This window comes from Meleagris gallopavo, chromosome 2, assembly GCF_000146605.3.
Source record: "Meleagris gallopavo isolate NT-WF06-2002-E0010 breed Aviagen turkey brand Nicholas breeding stock chromosome 2, Turkey_5.1, whole genome shotgun sequence".
In the NCBI taxonomy this organism is placed as follows: domain Eukaryota; kingdom Metazoa; phylum Chordata; class Aves; order Galliformes; family Phasianidae; genus Meleagris; species Meleagris gallopavo.
In genome coordinates this window covers 41234720-41253371 of record NC_015012.2, presented here as the reverse complement: position 1 = coordinate 41253371, position 18652 = coordinate 41234720, and positions in this window count along the sequence as shown.

Below are 18652 nucleotides of genomic sequence, written 5' to 3'. Positions count from 1 at the left end.
AAAAAAAAAAGAAAGAACTAGAAGAACTTTGCTTGTTTGCTTTACTAAATTAAGCCTAAGAGTGATATGATTGCTTTCCATAGGCAAGTAAACAGAAGGGAAAAGAACTGGGAGATGAACAATACTGGTACAAGAACAAATATGTATAAATTATCCATGAATAAATTGAGGAGAAAAAATCTCCTCAGAAGACTTCTATTCATCAGAAGAGTGATGTTCTGCATCTATCTTATGGCAGGAATAATTAGAATAACGAATCTCAGTTGCTTTAAATGCTATGAATGGGATTACATTGCTGGTAGCCCTGTCCTTCTCTAGCTGGATGTTCAAACTTCTGCTCACGTAGCAGAGATGCTCTTGGGGTATTTTCAAAGCTTTATTGTAGATAAAGAGTGCAAGGGTGAAAATTAAACTCAAGCCTGTTTACTTGTGTTGGGTATTATTCCCCTGCAAAGAAAATTACAGACTCAGGTGCATTTATTTCTTGTTCCATTTTGTTCACAGTAAGCAATCTTTGCTTTAGATACAGGGGATATAGCAAGCTGACAGTCCTGCTCCATTGCAACTGCTCTTTGGTAAGAGACAGGCAGTATAAACCATGTTGCATGCTCTGCAGTCACAAACCTCAAGCAAAGCTGTTGGCTTTAGACCGTGAACGATCAAGGCCATTTGTAATAAGTCATTACATGATACTTACCTTGCGACACTGGCGTTGTCTGCAGGAAAAGTTATCTGTGCTGTTGCCCAATCATTTGTATCTATTGTTCCAGGGCAAGCTGGCTCCACTGGATGCTTTTACCTGGGCACTTTCTGCTGACTCTCCCAGATGCTGACTGTCTCCAGGGCTGCAGCCCTGGGAGCCGCAGGACCACCATGAAAAAGCCAGCCTGAGAAAGGGTGGGGGAGGGAGCGTGCAGGAGCTCCATGAGAAGAGAAGTGGACCCATTTTTGGCAACATAGGGAGAGTTACCTCTCTGTGGAGAGAGCTGTGCTGAGGGATGAGCATTTCTCCCCAGTAGAAATCGGCATGAAAAATAGATACTTCTTTTCTTCACCAGCAATTTTTTCTTTTAATGAAATGAAACCAAATTATTTGTTCTTTGATAGTCACTGAACAGGAGAGAAAAAGACAGCTTGAGCCAAATTAAAGGTTTTATCTAAGAGATCCCTTGGTATTTTCTACATTGAAGGAGCCTTCCAGTACTCAAAGGAAGTTATAAACAGGAGGGAAATCTACTTTTTACACAGATAGCTAGGATAGGAGAAGGGAGAGCAGTTTTAAATTAAAAGGGGATATTTAGATTAGATGTTAGGGGCAAATTTTTCACTCAGAGTGTGGTGAGGCACTAGCACAGTCTGCCCAAAGGCTGCAGATGTCCCATCCCTGGAGGTGTTCAGGGCCAGGTTGGATGGGGCCCTGGGCAGCCTGAGCTGGTGGATGGTTTAGTGGTTGGCAACCCTGCCTGCAGCAGAGGTTTTGGAACTAGAAGATCTTTGAAGTCCCTCCCAACTGAAGCCATTCTACGAATAGGGAAAATAAAGCACAGCTTTCTGGTGGGCATTCCATGTGAAAAAAGCAACTGGAGCAATAAGATAAGATTAGACAGAAAGAGCATCTGAACCTAATTCTCCCAGTTTGTAGTCTTGGGAACAAATCTGTATCCCACCTGAGCACTCTGAGCTCTGGGCACAGGTACAGGATTATGTTTCCCATTTTTGAACAGTTATACTCTGCAAAGCTGTTCAGTATAAATAGGAAAAGGAAAAGCTTGAGTGATTTGGTGGCCTGATGGCTCCAGCTGGGGGAACAGCTGGGCTCTGATCCTTGCTCCAATTAGTGCTTCTCCATATACAAAAATAAAATATTTTTACCAGGAGATATTGCAAATATCTTTTTTATTAGGGCCCTGCATAGTCCAGTTGCAAGGGTACTTTCCTGAAACACAGGGATTGGGAAGATCACATTCAGTTTCTGTTTCCCTCTAGGCAGAAAATAGGCTGTGGTCTCCTGTTATCTTGCTGAGTCTGCTGATATCCACACTGCCAGAGGAAAGCCCTCTAGCCCTGGCAGTTTGGTAAATCCTCCCTAGGACCTGGCTGTAAAATTGAAGCATTTCTTCCTGAAGCACCAAAGTAAGCCAGTTTGCATCTCTGCCTCTTCTCCATTCTCATCCAAATTATTAGATGCAAATTGAATTCACAGCTATCTTCAACCTCTCACTGATTTGAGGTATTTTATTTGAGTCAGAAAATACACTTACCATGGGCATTTGCCTGACTCTAGCTCAGGACTGCAGGAAAAAGGAATCCCATCCCATGCATGCCTGCCCTTGTTGCACTCTGGGGCACCCCTTCTCCTCTGCTCTGCCTCACGCAGCAGGCTGCGTTTGCTTGCACAGAGCCTTTTGTTAGCTATCTGGCTGTGGATCTGGAGCTGATGTTCTTTTCTTTCCATCTCAAAAGCATTTATGCAAAGACAGCACTTTGCTGACAAATTAACAGGGAAAAATAGCATTATTTAAGGGCAAACCTCTCAAACTTTTGTCATGGTGCTCTATAAATACAACAGAACAGTATACAGTGTCTGCTCAGATCAAATGTTTGCAATGAAAGGATGTCTGTGAATCTATTTAAAGGGGATTAAGATTTTAGCTGGCTAGATTCTGGGTCATTGGTTTAACATCTATATTATTCTGTACTGTAGTATCTGTCTGCTAGACAGATTGCTTTAACATCTATCCTACGGCATACTGCGCTAATTATGTTTTCCCTCCTCTGAGAGGCATTTTCAGATCTGTGTATGCAAAGTGCTGTCCACGTGGCCGCACTGATGATGGCACTTTGTTAGCTGTCTGCTTCTCCCCTCTTGTGCCTCACAGCCGCTGTGTGACAGCCACGTGTCTGCGGGCTCTTTCTGTGAAGTCCTCGTGGGCACGTCCCTCTAACGAGCCAAGCTTCCTCTTGCCACGCCAAACTGTCAGGGGATGCAGTCACAGCAAGCAGCAGTGGCACTGCAGGCTGTTGTTAAATCAGAACGAGCACAAATAGACCTAAAACCAGTCTGATAATTTTATTTTTGTTTAAGGGCCAGCAGGAAAATTAAGTTGGAAATAATGGTGTAGAGGAGGAGATCGTTTTTGTTTTTGTTTTGTCAGAACATTTCAGTCAACCAGATATTTTTTGACCTGGAATTATTTGTTTTCCATCTTTGGATTGTTTATCTTCCTGCTTTCTCCTCTCTATTGTGGGCTGATTTATAGGAGGAAAATAGAAAAGAAGCCAAGAAGCTCAGCACAGGGAGCATTAGACTGAAGCCATTCAGCCGATGGAGGCTGCCCTCCTTTCTGGAGATGTGGGGTCAAATCTGCATTTGTCAGATGCAAACTGGATTTCCTGCTCTCCACTTCACACACAAACTCACAAAAGCCTCATTTTCCAACAAATTTACTGCTATCTGGAGCCATCCCAGCTCTTCCTTTGCTGCTTCTGCCCCTGATGAGATTTGCCCAGTGGAAAAGCATAGTCTGTTGTCCTCAAGGCACAGTGGCAGCAGACCTGTAACAACAGGAGTGTGATAAATAGAGAATAATGTGTCCTGCTAGACAGAGTAATGAGATTACATCCAAGCTGCCATATCATATCAATTAAACCCTCGGCCCTTTTAGTCCAGCAAATCCATGCTGCCGCAGCAATTGGTACTCTGGGGAGAAGGAGGAGAACGGGACTGACACATCCTGCTTAAAATAACCCTGGCTTTCCCAGTGCTGCCTGCTCAGGCAGCGGGCAAGGCTCCCAGGTGCACCATGGCTCTGAAAACTTCCAGCCATGGGGTTCTTACCCCCAGATGAGAAAGGTGGGGTGGGGTACACCCAGCCAGCTGCCTTGCAGATTGCAGAGTTGCAAGAGCCATGTGTGCTTGTGGACTGGGAGGCACTGTCTTCTGCCTGGGTCCCCTGGCTCTGCTGATGGTAGTGTTCATTTGTCCTGGGTGACAGCCAGCAGCATCCTGAGCACTCTGACAACTAAAGTGCACACATCATGGGCTTGCCTCGCCCACTCTCCTCTGTGATACAGCTCTTTCCTGTGGAAGATGTGGCATCTCCCTTGGGCAAACCTGGCATTTGAAGAGGCAGCAGGCAGAGCAAAGTACTCAGCAGAAAATATCTCAATCCCTCAGTGAGCTGCAACACTATATGAGGCCATCATATACTCAGAAGTGTGTTCTCATAGAACATCTGTTGGTTTAATTAGATGTATTTCGGCTATTCATTCTGGTTTTCAGACTGTTGTCATGAACTAACCATATACATTCTCTGAGAAAAGGCTTAAATACAGCCAACTGATTTTTTTTTTTTTCTAATTTATTTTAATCTGGGCAATAAAACCTTCTGAGAGATCAGGAATGATTGTTTTCCAACTGATCTGTGTTGGGTAAGCATGGCTGAACTACACTGTCTGTTCCCCAGGTATTACCCTAGGAACAGGATGGGATGTAAATCCTTCCTGCTTTTTCCCCAACTGCTTTCAGCTCATCTCTTGCCTAGAAAGGTTGAACAGATTGTTCCAAAAGCATTAAAGCCAAGAAATGGCTGGTTGCCTATCCTTTTCAATTTTACTCCTGAATTTACTGTTATGTAAGAAGATACAATCTCCAGGTGATTTTTTCTTTGGGATCCAAGGGCTCTTTGTGCCTCTTTCCCATATGAGACCACTGGTGACTCTAGGGTAAGATGCTGCACCAAACCTCTCTGCAAAATGAGACATACCTGTTGTCAGATTTCCAGCAGCTGGAGGGTCAGGGAAGAAGAGGGCAACAGAAAAAATTTTTTGTAGAACAGAGCTAGTCAAAATCTCCAGGGAATGTGGTGGAGTGTCTATGAACACTTTGAGTGAGACTGTTGCCTGTGTCATGCCCAGGCTCCCTGCACTGTGGTGTGCCATTCATACCCTGTGCTCTGTCCATAATGTGGGCACCTGGGACTGGCTTCTTTACTGTGATCATCAGTGCACTGATTAACAAGGTAAGGGGACCTCACTGGCCTGCTTTTTAGGGCAGAAGAGGGTATGGAGCAGTGGGAGATAGAAGAGTAGAAAGAGGAGAGTGAGAGTGTGCAGAGAATTAAGCAGCCAAGAAAGGGTTGACATGTAAACTATTTGGAAGTGACCTGCAGCAAAGGGCAAGAGAAAAAAGATAAAGGGAATCAGAGAGAATTCCGAGAGGAGACTGAAGATGAAAAGATCAGGTCTTCTGAAGGCAGACAAGCATTCTGATCATGTACAGCACCATTTCTCAGGTGGGGTAGCTGGTATCAGGGACAAAGCTCTCATTCTTGCTGCAGGGTGTAAGGTGGCAGGGGTTACAGCTATATAGCAAAAGTGCAGGGATGTCATTGGTTTTTAAGCCAAGGTTTTTGCTAACTCAAAAGCATTATTTTCTGGGTGGTTTTTTTGTGTGTGTGTGTGTTTTTTAAACAGTTCTTATAGGCTTTTAAATGCAAACACCACTTACAGTAACCAAAAAAAAAAAAATCCAATGAATTATCTTTTTCTTTGTGAAGGATTTTGCAATGGAGACGAGAAAAAAAATGCAGTGGTTGCTGCCTGAAGGATGGCAGTGTCAGAGTGGGGCCAGCAATTAGCCACCTTTCCTTTACATGCCTGCTTGGCATAAGAAATAGTTACAGCATGATACGAGCAAACACATCTACTTCTTCGGGTGTAGCTCATTGCTTTCTTAAGGATGTAACAGTGAAGTATTGGGGACTACCACTGTGCTTCAGGGGAGCCTAGGAGTAGGGATTTGGGAAGCCCCCAGGTGCTTCTCACTTGATCCAGGTTTTCTGTCCCTCCAAAGGACACCTTGGAACATCCTATCTTTTGTTAATATACTTCTGAGAAGTGGTTTTAGTGTGGAGAAAATGTCTGTGTCTTTTAGAGCACATTTAATATGGTGTGAAAAAATAGTGTTTTAGGTTAGAGGTAATGCCACAGATGGTCTGTGTCCTGCAGAGAGGTAGATCTGATGAGTGATGGTCATCAGATTTGAGCACCTGGGCTGCCTGGGCTGGTGTGGCATAAAGGAGAGGAGCTGCAAGAAAGGAGCTAGAGAATGTTATTCTTCCCCTTCCGCAGTCAGAAGGGATATGTAATATTTCAGCACTCAGCAAGAGTGGAAATGAAGGGCTGAATCATGCTCATGCATAGGACATCCATTGAAAATGTCTTCATGCACCTTGCAACAGCCTCTGATGAACCTTTAAAAGGATTTCGCTGTGTAGTTTCAAAAGAGACCATCTGTGAGGTAACTAAGAAAACTAAGAAAACTAAGAAAAATGGTAAGAAATAACAAAATCATCTGAAAAGACACATTAAAAAAAAAAATTGTTTAGGGGTGGGGAGGAAAAAGGCCTTCAGGTGTTTCACCACTGCACATCAATTCATAAATGCCTATGAAATTCTGGAAATACCAATAGTTTGAGGGAATGAAGCATGGCTATTTACTCCTGTCCAGAGTCAAACTTTCTTAATGGTATTGCCAAAACACCCATGGCAGGATTGGAGAGCTAGCTTTTAGGACCCTCGAAAGGCAGAGGCTTCTTCTGATGGCCTTCTACAGCTGTGCCAGTCTAAACTGGTTCTGCCTTCCCTGCTGTTGTAAAAAATCCAGCATTTCCTTTTCTTCATCTTTTTGACAGATCTGTGCATTAGACTGGGAGTGCTCCTGCCATTGCAGGGAGCCAGAGCTGGAGGCTCTGGCGGCATGCAGCTGGCACCCAGAGCCAATGCACATAGGGAAGGAAGCCTACAGAACCTCCTGACAGCCCTGCTTTGCTCAGGGGAAGGTTTTCTCCCTGTGGAGTCTGAGATGGGCAGTGTTTTAAATGATGTATAATAATGGCACTGCGGCCATCGGGGTGAATTCTTGCCTTGCTGCAAAAAAGGAAATGTGAAATACTTCTACTAAATTTAAGGAGAAATTTCTACATCAGTCGAGCTTCTTGGTAAGCCTTTTCTAAATGATTGCCCAAGCTGTGAGTAGAATGAGCAGTGACATTACAAAAGCGATGTGACTGCTGTGTACTATCTGTCCCTACCTGACCTCCTTCGTATCTCTCTGAGAAGCACTAAAACTTGGAGGATGCATCTGGGCCTTCAGTGAAATGCCACACAAATGAAACTGAGCAGAATCCCACCTCCCACCTGGGCTTTTGTGACACTGTCACCTCCTCTCTTTTGGGACACCTCTCACTGCTGTGCCCTGGTTAGTTGTGCAGGCTGGATGCTGTCCAACACCAGCATGGTTGGAGAAGTGCTTCCTTCTTTGGAGAGCTTCAAAAGCCATGTGGACAAGGTGCCAGGCAATCTGCTCTAGGTGACCCTTCTTGTACCCTAAGTTGGACCAGATGGCCTCCAAATGTCCCTTCCCAGTTCAGCCCTTCCATGATCCTGTTAAGAGCCCTGAGCTCCTGCTGCTGGATGCTGAAGAGGCCATGGGGTGTCTGAGGCGGCACCGAGGTTGGACCAGCACCAGCCCCCGCATTGCCTTACTGATGGGAGAAACCTGCAGGCACCAGTGTGATCCCTGTGGAGCTGCCCAGGGCTGGGAGATGTCCATTGCCAGGGCACCACATCCAGTGAGAGCCTCTGCACATGGGCTAGGAATCAATCCATTGGACACAGTCGTATCTCATTTCCATTTGCAGGTGTGATTTGACACAGCAGCCAAAATGAGCTGTGTCACACCTGTAAGCATAGGGGCAGTTTACATGAGGATGGGATAACAATTGTGACTTTTTTCCAATCTGATAGTTCTAGAGTTCCTTTTTTTTTTCTTCCAGCAATGAAACATTTCAGTAGCAAACAGTTTACATTAAAATCATAGCTTCTAACACCATGATTTATCTATCTATTTTGTATAATATGTGGATTTATACTATCCTGCTACACTTGCCTTTTGGAGTACTTAGGTTTTTAATATCATTAGCCTAATATTTAGTCACACTGCAAGTTTTATGATCACAGTAAAACTAATTATGGTGAGGCACTCCCCTCATCACTCACAGTGTGCTGGTGCTTTGAGGCAATACACATGCTATCACTGAGCTTGAGGAAAGCTATAAACATGGTGGGATGCAGCACAGTGCCTAACAACAGAGCAGGAATGAAGATGAATTTTGCTCTCAGGTAAGAGATATTTCATGACTGGCCTCCCACTGTTGAAGCCATTCTGTATGTTGGGGTCTATTGAGTCCAAACTTTTATTGTGCTTAGAAACCAATTTCAAATCATGCTGGATAGAAATGAGGTTTTCACTTGCTTTGTCTCTGTTCCTCACCTCTCCTCTGTGCCTCTGCTACCTGCTCCCATCTTCTTCCCAGCCCTAGAGGCCCGCTTACCCTTCTGCCTGGCTGATGACAGCTCCATACCATGTAGGGCTGCCTCTAGGAGGGGAAGGGGCTGCCAAGCTGCCTTTGTGGGGCTTTTCTCCAGATTTTGTTGTGGCTTTGATAGAAGATGGGTGAACCAGTAATTGGCTTTTGGCCTGGAGGTGGAAGGACTCTGAAATTACCCTGAAAGGCCTTGAATCAGTAAATAGCAATTACAGTAGCTCTCTCAGAGGGAAAGGGTGATGTCATGATGATTTTGAACAAATAAAAGCACTTGAAAATGATAAGAGCCCAGGCAGTTTTACACTGTCATCTTTTCAGATTTGACTATTTGTATTCCGTGTTTCAGCTCATTAAGGCTGCTTCACAGGCAGCTATCTGCAGAGCTTTGCATCTTTTGCCTGTCCCTGTGCACCATCCCTTATCAATTCACTTGTGCCTGGCCACCCAGACACAGCTTTGCCATCCCCATCTCAGGTCACCCTGGCCTGCTACAGACAAATAGCCAAAGTTTCCTATGGGCAGGCACTCTCCATTCTCCTAAACCACCTTCCCATCCACACCAGCATAGCACAGTTGGTCACCTTCTCTTATTTGTCTTCAAAAAGGGACATGTCAGCATGGAACTCCTTGGTCATTCATTTCTCCGTTACTATTTTGCTAGCCTTTGACTGCTGCTGCTAAATTTCTTGATTGCTCATAGGTTATAAAGTTGGATGGGATTGCTGTGACCATCTGGTCTGACCTCTAGAATAATTTAAGCCACAGGTCTTTTCTGAATTATTTCTTACTGTCTTTTCTGAAAAAGCTTGTTTGTTCTGATGATGGAGCAGCCACCACAAGCTGCTAATTATTAAAAATACATTCTTTACTTCTAGTCTGAATTTGTTAGCATCAACTTCCAGCTGTTAGATCCAGTTGCATCTTTATCTGAAGAGTCCTCCTTCACATTTCTGTTCCTCAAATAGATTCTATGATTAATTCAAAACTTTGTCTTGTTAAAATTAACCATCTGGGTTCCTGAGCTTTTCTGTATTGTTTTCTACTCTCTGGCTTTTTCTGAAGTACACTTAACTGAGTCAGGTCTTTCTTGCTCAGATTACACTGTGGAAGGGTACCATAATATCACCGTCCAACACTAATTATCATTCTACATACTGAAATATAATGCTTACCCTTCTTTACCTCTTCAATGGCTTGAAAAAGGTGCTCCCCTCTGCAGGGAATATATGCTGCACTATTTCAGAGTGACCCAGCAACCACAGAGAAAAAAACTTTTTATCTTTGCCCTTGTAAGTTGTAAATAACTTTGAGGACGTGAGATACTTATCAATGCTATATCCTCCTTCCCTTGTTGTTTCCACGCTATTAGCCTAAACCACAGATGATAAGATTTTTGATGCCTGGTATGGGTTCTTTCTCCCTCGGCCCAGGATTTAACAGATGGTAGTATTTCAGCAGGTACTTTCCCTTTACACCCAGCTAACAAATCCAGTCTCTCATTATCAGTTTTCCAGTCTTTTTAGTATCTCATAAACCTAGTAAGGTACTATTTTACATTTCCTTTCAGACCAGTGGCAAATATTTGGCATAACATATATAGAAAAACTAAGTTTCATGGAACATCTACAAAACCTATTTGTCGAAAATGTACTTGTAGAAGATTTCCCAGATATAATTTTGTTTCCAGATCTCCAAGCCAGCTAGTTCCTAGCCCCTCTAACAACTACTATGGTCATTTTGTGTCGTTTTAGTTAATTATTCATAATACGAAGTGGTACCAACCAAACATCTATCAAAAGATGCTTATTTCAACCTTATTCTTTATCAGTCAAATTTGGAATCTAATTGATTTTTAAAGGATAAAATCACATTATTTTTATTTTGTCAAGCCTGTGTAAGTAAGTATAAATCGTATCTTTCTTTTTTCTTTCTTTATGAAATGAAATTCTCTATCACCTGTGTGCATATTCTGCAAGGGATAGGTTCAGTTGCACAGGGCTGGTATCATGGGATCATCTCATTTACCTTTTTTAATATTTCCATCTTACTGGCTTTCTGCCAGTACCCTGAAACTTCCCCAGTGTTTCAAGATGCATAGAAAATTAACATTACTGATGCAGAGAGTCGTTCATCAGCTCTTCTGAAGTTGTTGATTTCAAGTTTTCCAGATTGTAGAAGTCTAGGGAGAGTAGCTGCTCATTAGCATCGCCTTTGGCTTCTTTTGGAAAAGAAGGATTTCTGTACAGCTTTGAAAATCTGTGTGCGCTCTGCCTTTTCCCCAAATACAGAGCAGATACTTGGACTGATCACTTCTGCTTTTTTTGCATTCCTTCTAGTGGTGGCCAAGGGAATTGGGAAAGATTACTTAAGATGTCTTCCTGGTTGACAGTGTTGACCTCTTTCTGAAGATGCCAAACCACAGAACTGGGAGAATTTATGTGGCTAAAAACATGCATGTGTGCCCCTACCTGATAAGATCTGGCAGGGATATACAGCATTCCAGTGGCTCAGCACCACAAAAGGCTGGTCAGCTTTTCTCTAATATTCTGATCATTCCTGTTTGGATCAAGATACCTACACATGTTTTCATGTACGAATTCATTATTTGTAAGGAGTTACTTGTAGCAAATCAAAAAGATAGAGCATGAATAACACTTTTTTTCTAAAGGGATTTTTTTGAATTGTTCTTTTTTTCTTGAAAACTATGCTGCTGACCTGTCACTGAACCTTCATTCATCTATACTGTATGTTCTGCATGTGCATACTGTAAAATGGTGGCAAGTATTAAATATTCATCTTTTTCTCCAAAGCAAAGCTGTCTGAAAAGGCTTTGCATAAATCTTTGCTCTGCTTAAAGCCTGCACTCACAATGAAAAGGGAAGCTAAGACAAATATAGCATGCATCACCACTGTTGCTCTCAAATGCTAACAGTGTCAAATTCATAGAGGGTAAAAAAATACAGCTGTCTTTTAAATTGTTTCAGAATCTTTCTGAAGTACTGCACTATATGTTCCCTTTAGCAGCAATGTAAGTCTTTGCTTAGGGAAGGTTGGTATATGAATTGAGTGGCCATTTGAATTAAATTCCACTTACCAGAGCCAACGAAGGTGCAAAGGGAGTTGCTAAAAATCTTTACTGCAAGAGGGCTTTGCTTCACTGTGTGTTTAAATTAGTAGCATCCACACTCTCATACCACTCATAGTAACATGTATGGTTAATAGGAGGTGTGGATAATGGATTTAATGAACCACTGCCTCAAGTGAGAGTAGCTATTCTGTTGCTTAATAGCCATCACGTATTTGTTAAACTACACCCGTGAGCCATAAGGTGTTTCTGCTCTGTGAAGTGTAGTAGGAATCAGCAACATAGAGATATTTTTAAAGAAAAGAATAAGATAAAATGATTTTTTCATATGAGTGAGAATTTTTTTTCCAGTTTTTCAAAAATAATATTTATGGTAGGATGTGCAACAGTACAGGAAATTTCACCAGCTGAGATAAGGTGTCAAAAAAGCAGATTGTAATGGAAAACCTGTGCCACCTGACGTGTTGCTCTAATGACAACTTGAACACTAGAAAGTGTGGCGGTAGCATGTGTCTGCACACCTATATTCCATTAACATTTTATTTTTTATTATATTTTTATGCTGGAATTGTGCAAAGAATCCCCAGCTGTAACCAGTCTTAATGCTACAGTGCACACAGACACCATTGGAGAGAATCTAACATGAGGGAGAGAAGGAGAGGAGGAGAGGTCTTATTACAAAGCTGAGGAGAAGCCTCCTTATCCTCACCTCCCCAGGAAGAACCAGCAGTTACACTGCTCAGATAGTGCTCAGTGCTGAGTGGCAATGAATGAAACAGATCATTACTAGACAGTTGGCTGCAAGAGTTACTTGGGGAAAAAGCTATCTCAGGATACAAACAGAAAAATTGCACTGAAGAGAATTTTTTCCTTGTTATTTAAGCAGTGTCCAGCACAGTGAGTCTCCCTGATGTGATTTTGTGTTGTGTGACAATGTAAATGTTTACCACTGCTGCTGATCATCATAACTATAGCCAATGTAATTTACAACAATTGAAAGCACACAGCTGCCAGACCATTAAATGGTCTGAGCTTTGGAGTGCTTGTGGTGTTTATGGTGATGTGATGTGCATCAGTGGCTTTTTGAAAGGTCTGAGTGTAGGAACTTGCTCACTCTGTAATGACGGACAGTGGCCTGAGATCAGAAAATAAATCTGAATTCAGCAGAAATGTGTCTTTCAGAGAGCAAGAGCTCGGGCTAGGAGTCCTACTGTTTGCTGAGGCTCCCTTTGGAGGCTGTGTTGTGGACCTGTATGTATTTGACTTTTAAAATACTCAATGTAGCAACAGAGAAAATTGAGGCATCCAACTTGCAGACTTGGACATGGAGCAGGGCACATGACTGGGCAGAGCTCGTCTTTGCCAAGGAAGTGAAATTAGTGTGGATGTCCCGGAGCCAGAATCAAGCAGGAACGCTTCTGGTGGCACAATCTTTGGGGGTGAGAGCTAGAGGCATAAGATCACTGAGGTATCTAATGATATAGAAATGCTCTCCGAGCATACTGTCTTTCTTCTTGCAGGCAAGCAGTTTCTGTCTGACTTTCCACTGAGAATTTATGAGGGTGTTATTTTCTCATACAGATAACTAATTTCAAGTGCTCAGTCACCAACTGATGCGCTGATCTCTACTCATGTCTGAAAATTTTGGCCTTTGGGCCTCATGTTCTCAGACTGAAATATTATTTATTGCGTCACACAATTGTGAGTATAAATATCTGCAAACATCCTCAGTATTTGAAAACCTGCACTTTGCAATATTGCAAAACTTGCAAGGTCTGCAAATACCCCAGAGCTTGAAGAGCAGAGATAGTTATATTATTATTTAAAATGTTGACATACACAGAGCTACACAGTCTCCTGCAGTCTGATTCAGATGCCTCAATGCTCTGTATCCCAGACTTGCTGCAAATTAAATGTGAACAGCTATGAACTTGAGTGGGTTAAGGCATCATGTAATGCTGCTCTGCAGTTCACTGCTATTTATCATTGCCTCCCGCTGTGAGGTTGGAATAGGCAGCCTGAATGTCACATACACTGTATTTATAATGCTGTTTTAAGGTCATCTCCATGTGCAGATGCTCTAGACAGTGTGGCTGATAAGTACAGATGTGGTTGTTGCAAGGCACTAAATAGATTTGTGATGATTAATTTGTAAAAGACATATTTCAGCCAAGAACACTGCTGTGGACAGTCTATCACTGGCAACCTTCCAGCCACCAACAGCTGGCAATTAACACTTACACAAAGATGCCCAAACTTTGTCCAGCTAAAGGCTTCAGTGGCCATTTGCCAGAGCTTTAGGGCTGTACCTATTTTACATAAAATGGAGCAGATTGAGGCAGATTTAATCTCTCTTATGGAGCTATGGCCCACAAAGGCTTTTGCTTCTGGCATGCTTTGCTGTACCCTGATCAAACCATTGCCCCATTGTGGAATTCAATGGGCCACATTTAGCTTCAGGGTTGTAGTCCGGTTTTCCATGAATTATGCTATCTACTGACAACATATACAAAGCCTTTCAATCCAAGTGTGGAAACGCAGCAGTTAATCACATCCCTTTGTACATGAGGAGAAGAGACTTTGCCAAGATATAATACATGTTCTGATAATATAATTTAACAGTAACTACTAACAGACTGCTAGTCATTTGTGCTGAGCATTATGCATGAGGGAAAGTTTCTGACCTGAAAATGTGCAGACTCATAAGACAAGGAAAGAGATATCAGATGCACATAACTCTTTCTGAAGTAGAAGGCTGAGGAAGAGAAGATCCCAATCAGCACAAAGGACAGATGGCAGCTTCAGGCCACATCACAGAGAGAGGGAAAGAGACTCTCTTGGACTACTTCCACTTCCATTCTGCAGCTGTCTCCCTGTTGCAAAAGCACTCTGCAGCAGTCTAGTGAAGAAGAGGTTGAATCTGTGCAACCTGGTTCTGATCATTTGCCCTAGCTGTCTGTCTCCAAGAACATTTATCTTTCTTTTCACCAGAAGGGCAAAGAAACATTGGGTCTACATCATCTCAGGTTTTACTCTCTTAGCTCTGGTGAAGTCAGCCAGGTACTATTCTCCCCCTGCTCTGACATAGCTCTGGGCATGACCTGGCACCTGGGTGCTCAGAGTTGCAGAACTATGTGCCATGTGTTACCACTTGAGAAAAAAGGGCCCAAACCTATGCCTTGGCTTCTCTACTCTTTAAACTTTATTTCATAAAGCCATACCCTGGGGTCTCTGACTTGATGCAAATCAAAAGTCCTGCACTTTGTGAACTAGCCCAGCATGAGCAGGAGAAATGGAGACTATCCACCTACTCTCCCATGTCCAGGAGCAGTCAGGAGCTTGGTGATCACAGGATTAGTTTCACCCTCTCACACTGGAGAATTAGTTGAACGATGGCTCTAATTAACCATGTGGGTGTTGTAACACTTCCCCTGTATGAAGTGAGATGTGGGCACTCTGCCCCCGCCATATTTTCACAGAAAAGACTGGCACTCCTTCTCTCTCCCCCAGCTGTTCTGTTGGAAGAGATACTTAACTATCTAACACAAATGAGAATTACGGGCTGTGAATCTTGGTCTGGAAGACTGACTTGTCTGCAGCATGAAAATAGATGACTAATCTCCTCAGTGGGGTACAATTTAAGAAGCAATCATTTTCTTGATGCTTCCTATTGGCTATACGCCTCCTGGCCACCAAGCAAGCTGCTGTGGCGCACTCTGATTCTGGGCAATGACCTACTTCCAGAGGGCTGAAGATTCCACTCAAGGAAGGTTTATGGGGTTTCAGAATCTGGCCTAGTGCTCAGAAGTATGCCCAGACTTGTAGTTATGACATCCAGGGCAAACTCGGCATCCAAGCATTCTCATCTGTCTTCTGCTTGACTTCCAGAGAGTGCTGACAGTGCCGTCATCTAACTGTCTTTCTGCATACAGGCACTGTACCCGTGTTTTCCTTTTTCCTTTGCTGTGCTGAAGTAGACACAGACACCATATTCAGTCTAAATAAATGTAAACTAGTGTATAAAGAGACAGGGCACAATCTTAATTCTGTGTGCCCAAAAATTGACTAAGTTATTTTTACCTTTCAAGAGTGAGACCTCAATGATAAAAGAGAGAGCGCTACTGAAATGTCAGCTCAATATTTAGAGAGGTCAAGAAAGCAAATAGAGCATAAGCAACTAAAAGGAAAGAAAAAGATAAGAAATCATGATCCATTATTACTCCCATGAATACATCCATGGTGCATCTACATTTTTTATACTGTGTACAGATCTATAGTCCTATCAGCCTCTAAACCACGACAGAACAGAGAAGACTGCAGTCACGAGAACTGAAATGACCCAATATGTGGAGGATGTTAAATACAAGAGGACTGGTAGCCTAGAAGGATAGCTTCAGAGGAATGTTACAGAAGTTTGCAAAACAATCAGAAGCATAGAAAAAGTGAATGTTGTTCATTGCACCTTGCAATGCAAGAGCTCTGGGATGTCAGGTAGAATCACCTGGTGGTAGTTTAGGTCACATGAATGGATCATCTGTTTTACTCATCACTTCATGATGTTCTTGACAAGCAAACTTTCATGCCAAATAAAAAAATAAAAATAAGAGAGGCAAATTCATGGCAGGTGAAGCTATTTTGGATTACTAATTGCAAAGAAACCACTTGTCACTCATAAGTTGTGAAGGTGCATGCCACTGGAGATGAGGAAAAAAAATAATAAATCAAGGCTCTAATTCTGCATACCTGCTCTGTTTTTGTATTCTTTCTGCGAGAACTAACAGAAAAGGACATGTATTTGAGCCAAATTTATTACAGCTCTCAAAATACCCTTAGCCTTTCTTGAAAAGGCTTTGAAGGAAAAAAAGAAAAAAAAAGAAAAAAAAGAATCAGCCCAGACAGCTGCTTGCTTCTCTTCCTGCATAATAAGAGATTATTCTTCAGACACTTTCACCTTGGCTCAAATGTGTTGGCCTTGTGTACTATATTCTAAGGTGGATATTTCACAAGATGCATCTATGTACAAGCATTTCACATAACTTACTTTCTTACTCATTTGCACCCTTGCAACAGAGAAATATTTACATGCATCTTTCAAAGGATCCCACAGAAACTTACCAACACTAGATCCCCCTCACTCCTGAGAGGCAGGGTTTTAGGACAGGGGGACCAAGCGCAACAGGGAGTCAAGTCCTTGCCCAAGTTCACGTACAAAGCATCTAGTAGACCAGAAATCCTAGCAGCAAGGATTCTACTCTGAATACCAGCCCTGCCTCTTCCTAGCAGCCTCATCCAACCCACAGATCTTTAGCCCCTCTGTTTAAGAGTAGACAGACATTTGTTTTAGTGCCAAATGTGAACACACATTAGCACACATTACAACGATCAGTGCCTCCAGTACTTCCTCCATATATTTGTAGGCCTTCACCTTCATCCTTGTTTGAGGAGCAATTGCTGACAGGAGCAGACCTTGGACCACCCTCCCTCACAGGAGCCAGAGTAGTGCACAGTCAAGCCTAACTTCCCTGCTCACAGCAGAGTGCCCAGTTTGCCTCTGCAATAGAGGGCCTTCAGCTGATTTGACTTTCTGAGATGAGGAACAAGCACATACAGACAGGTAGAAGGAGATCTCTTGTGAACTGGTGTGTTGGTGGAAGGAGAAGGAATGCGTCAGTGAGTTATTTATCACTGCTCTCCCCTCTGGAACGGACTAAGGAGTGGAGGTAGGCTTCCTGCTGAACAGGTTGAAAGGCATGTTGTTTTTCAGAAGGACTAAGCCAACTTTCTGCTGAACTCAAGTAATTTATTGCAGGGACATGTGTTAAAAGGGTGGTGGTAAAATGTGGGTGTAAAAAGCTGGTGGTTAACTGTGCAGATGCATTGAAGAAAAATAGCAGCTAGATGATGATATGGAGAGCAAAAAGTGAATAGAAATACCCACAGTAACTATTTCATTGATAACAGGTTGGAAAAAAAAAAAATTATTGTCTTATTCTGATGGAGGGCCAAAAACTCCCATTCTTCTCCTAGCAAAATTGTTTTGTTTGATGTGTATTGCAAGTCCTCAGGGGACAGCAGTCCTGCCCATGCTGTGCTTTGTGCAAGCCCAAGATGAGGGGAGCAGTGGCTGTTCTGCAGGTGGGTTGGTTTCCAGGGAGGATGTGGTGGACTGGGAAAACTGAATCCCTAAAGCAGGGACAGCTTGTGCTGGCACAGCCTCTTATGCCATGCTGTCACAGTGACCTTGATGAAGTAGGTGACATCAGAAGCAGTGCCTCAGCTTCAAGTGACTTCAGTAGGCAGCAGACCCAGCTCTGCACCAGCTCCCAGCCAAGGCATGTGTCCAACTGCCCATCAGTAGTGGGAAGGAGGAACTGTCTCAGGCACTGAGCATCTCGATAGCCTGGATCCCAGCTGGCAGGCTAGGTGCTGCTTCCCACCAAACACCAAACAAATAGTGCATCACTTTTGCAATGAGAGGCAACAGCTCCTGTATGATTTTCCTTTGTGCACCAACAGGGAGGCATTAATTAACAGAAGACAAGCACTGTCTTGTGGCAAGGTAGCTGCCACCTTCAGCGCAACCAAGACTGAGACACTGTTAGTATTTTCTCAAAGTTACAGGCGCTAATTTCCACAGCTCTCAAAAAAATTATTGCGTTTGTCCAGATCTCTTGGGGATGGGTAAAGATGAATTCACTGCTTGTCCAGAAGCGCTGGTTGCCTAGGGATCAGCAACCATGATCCCACTGCGCTCACTGTGGGCATATGAAATATAGTTGCAGTTAGGTTCTTCAGAAAGGTCTAATTTTCCAAAGTTAAAGAAATTGCCAGTGAAATTAAGTGAGAGGAAAGTTATAAAGAGAGGAACAAGAGTCCTTTGAGAGAACTAATTAGCTGGCCAGAATGCCACATTTTCAAACCTTAGAGATAGGGGAGCTTTGGTTACCAGACCATTTTGGCTCATCTGCAAAGTAAATGCAATTAGAAATAACAAAGCCATATATCATGCTTGGAAAACAGGTAACGAGGGATGTAAACAATTAGCTGCTTAAAGCACCTTGCAAGGAGTAATATGAAGAACCAGAACTATATTAGAAACTGGACAAGTATAGGCAAAATTTAGGCCATTTGCTAGATGGGGATAGTATAATTGCTAGTGATAGCGTGGAAAAGATTA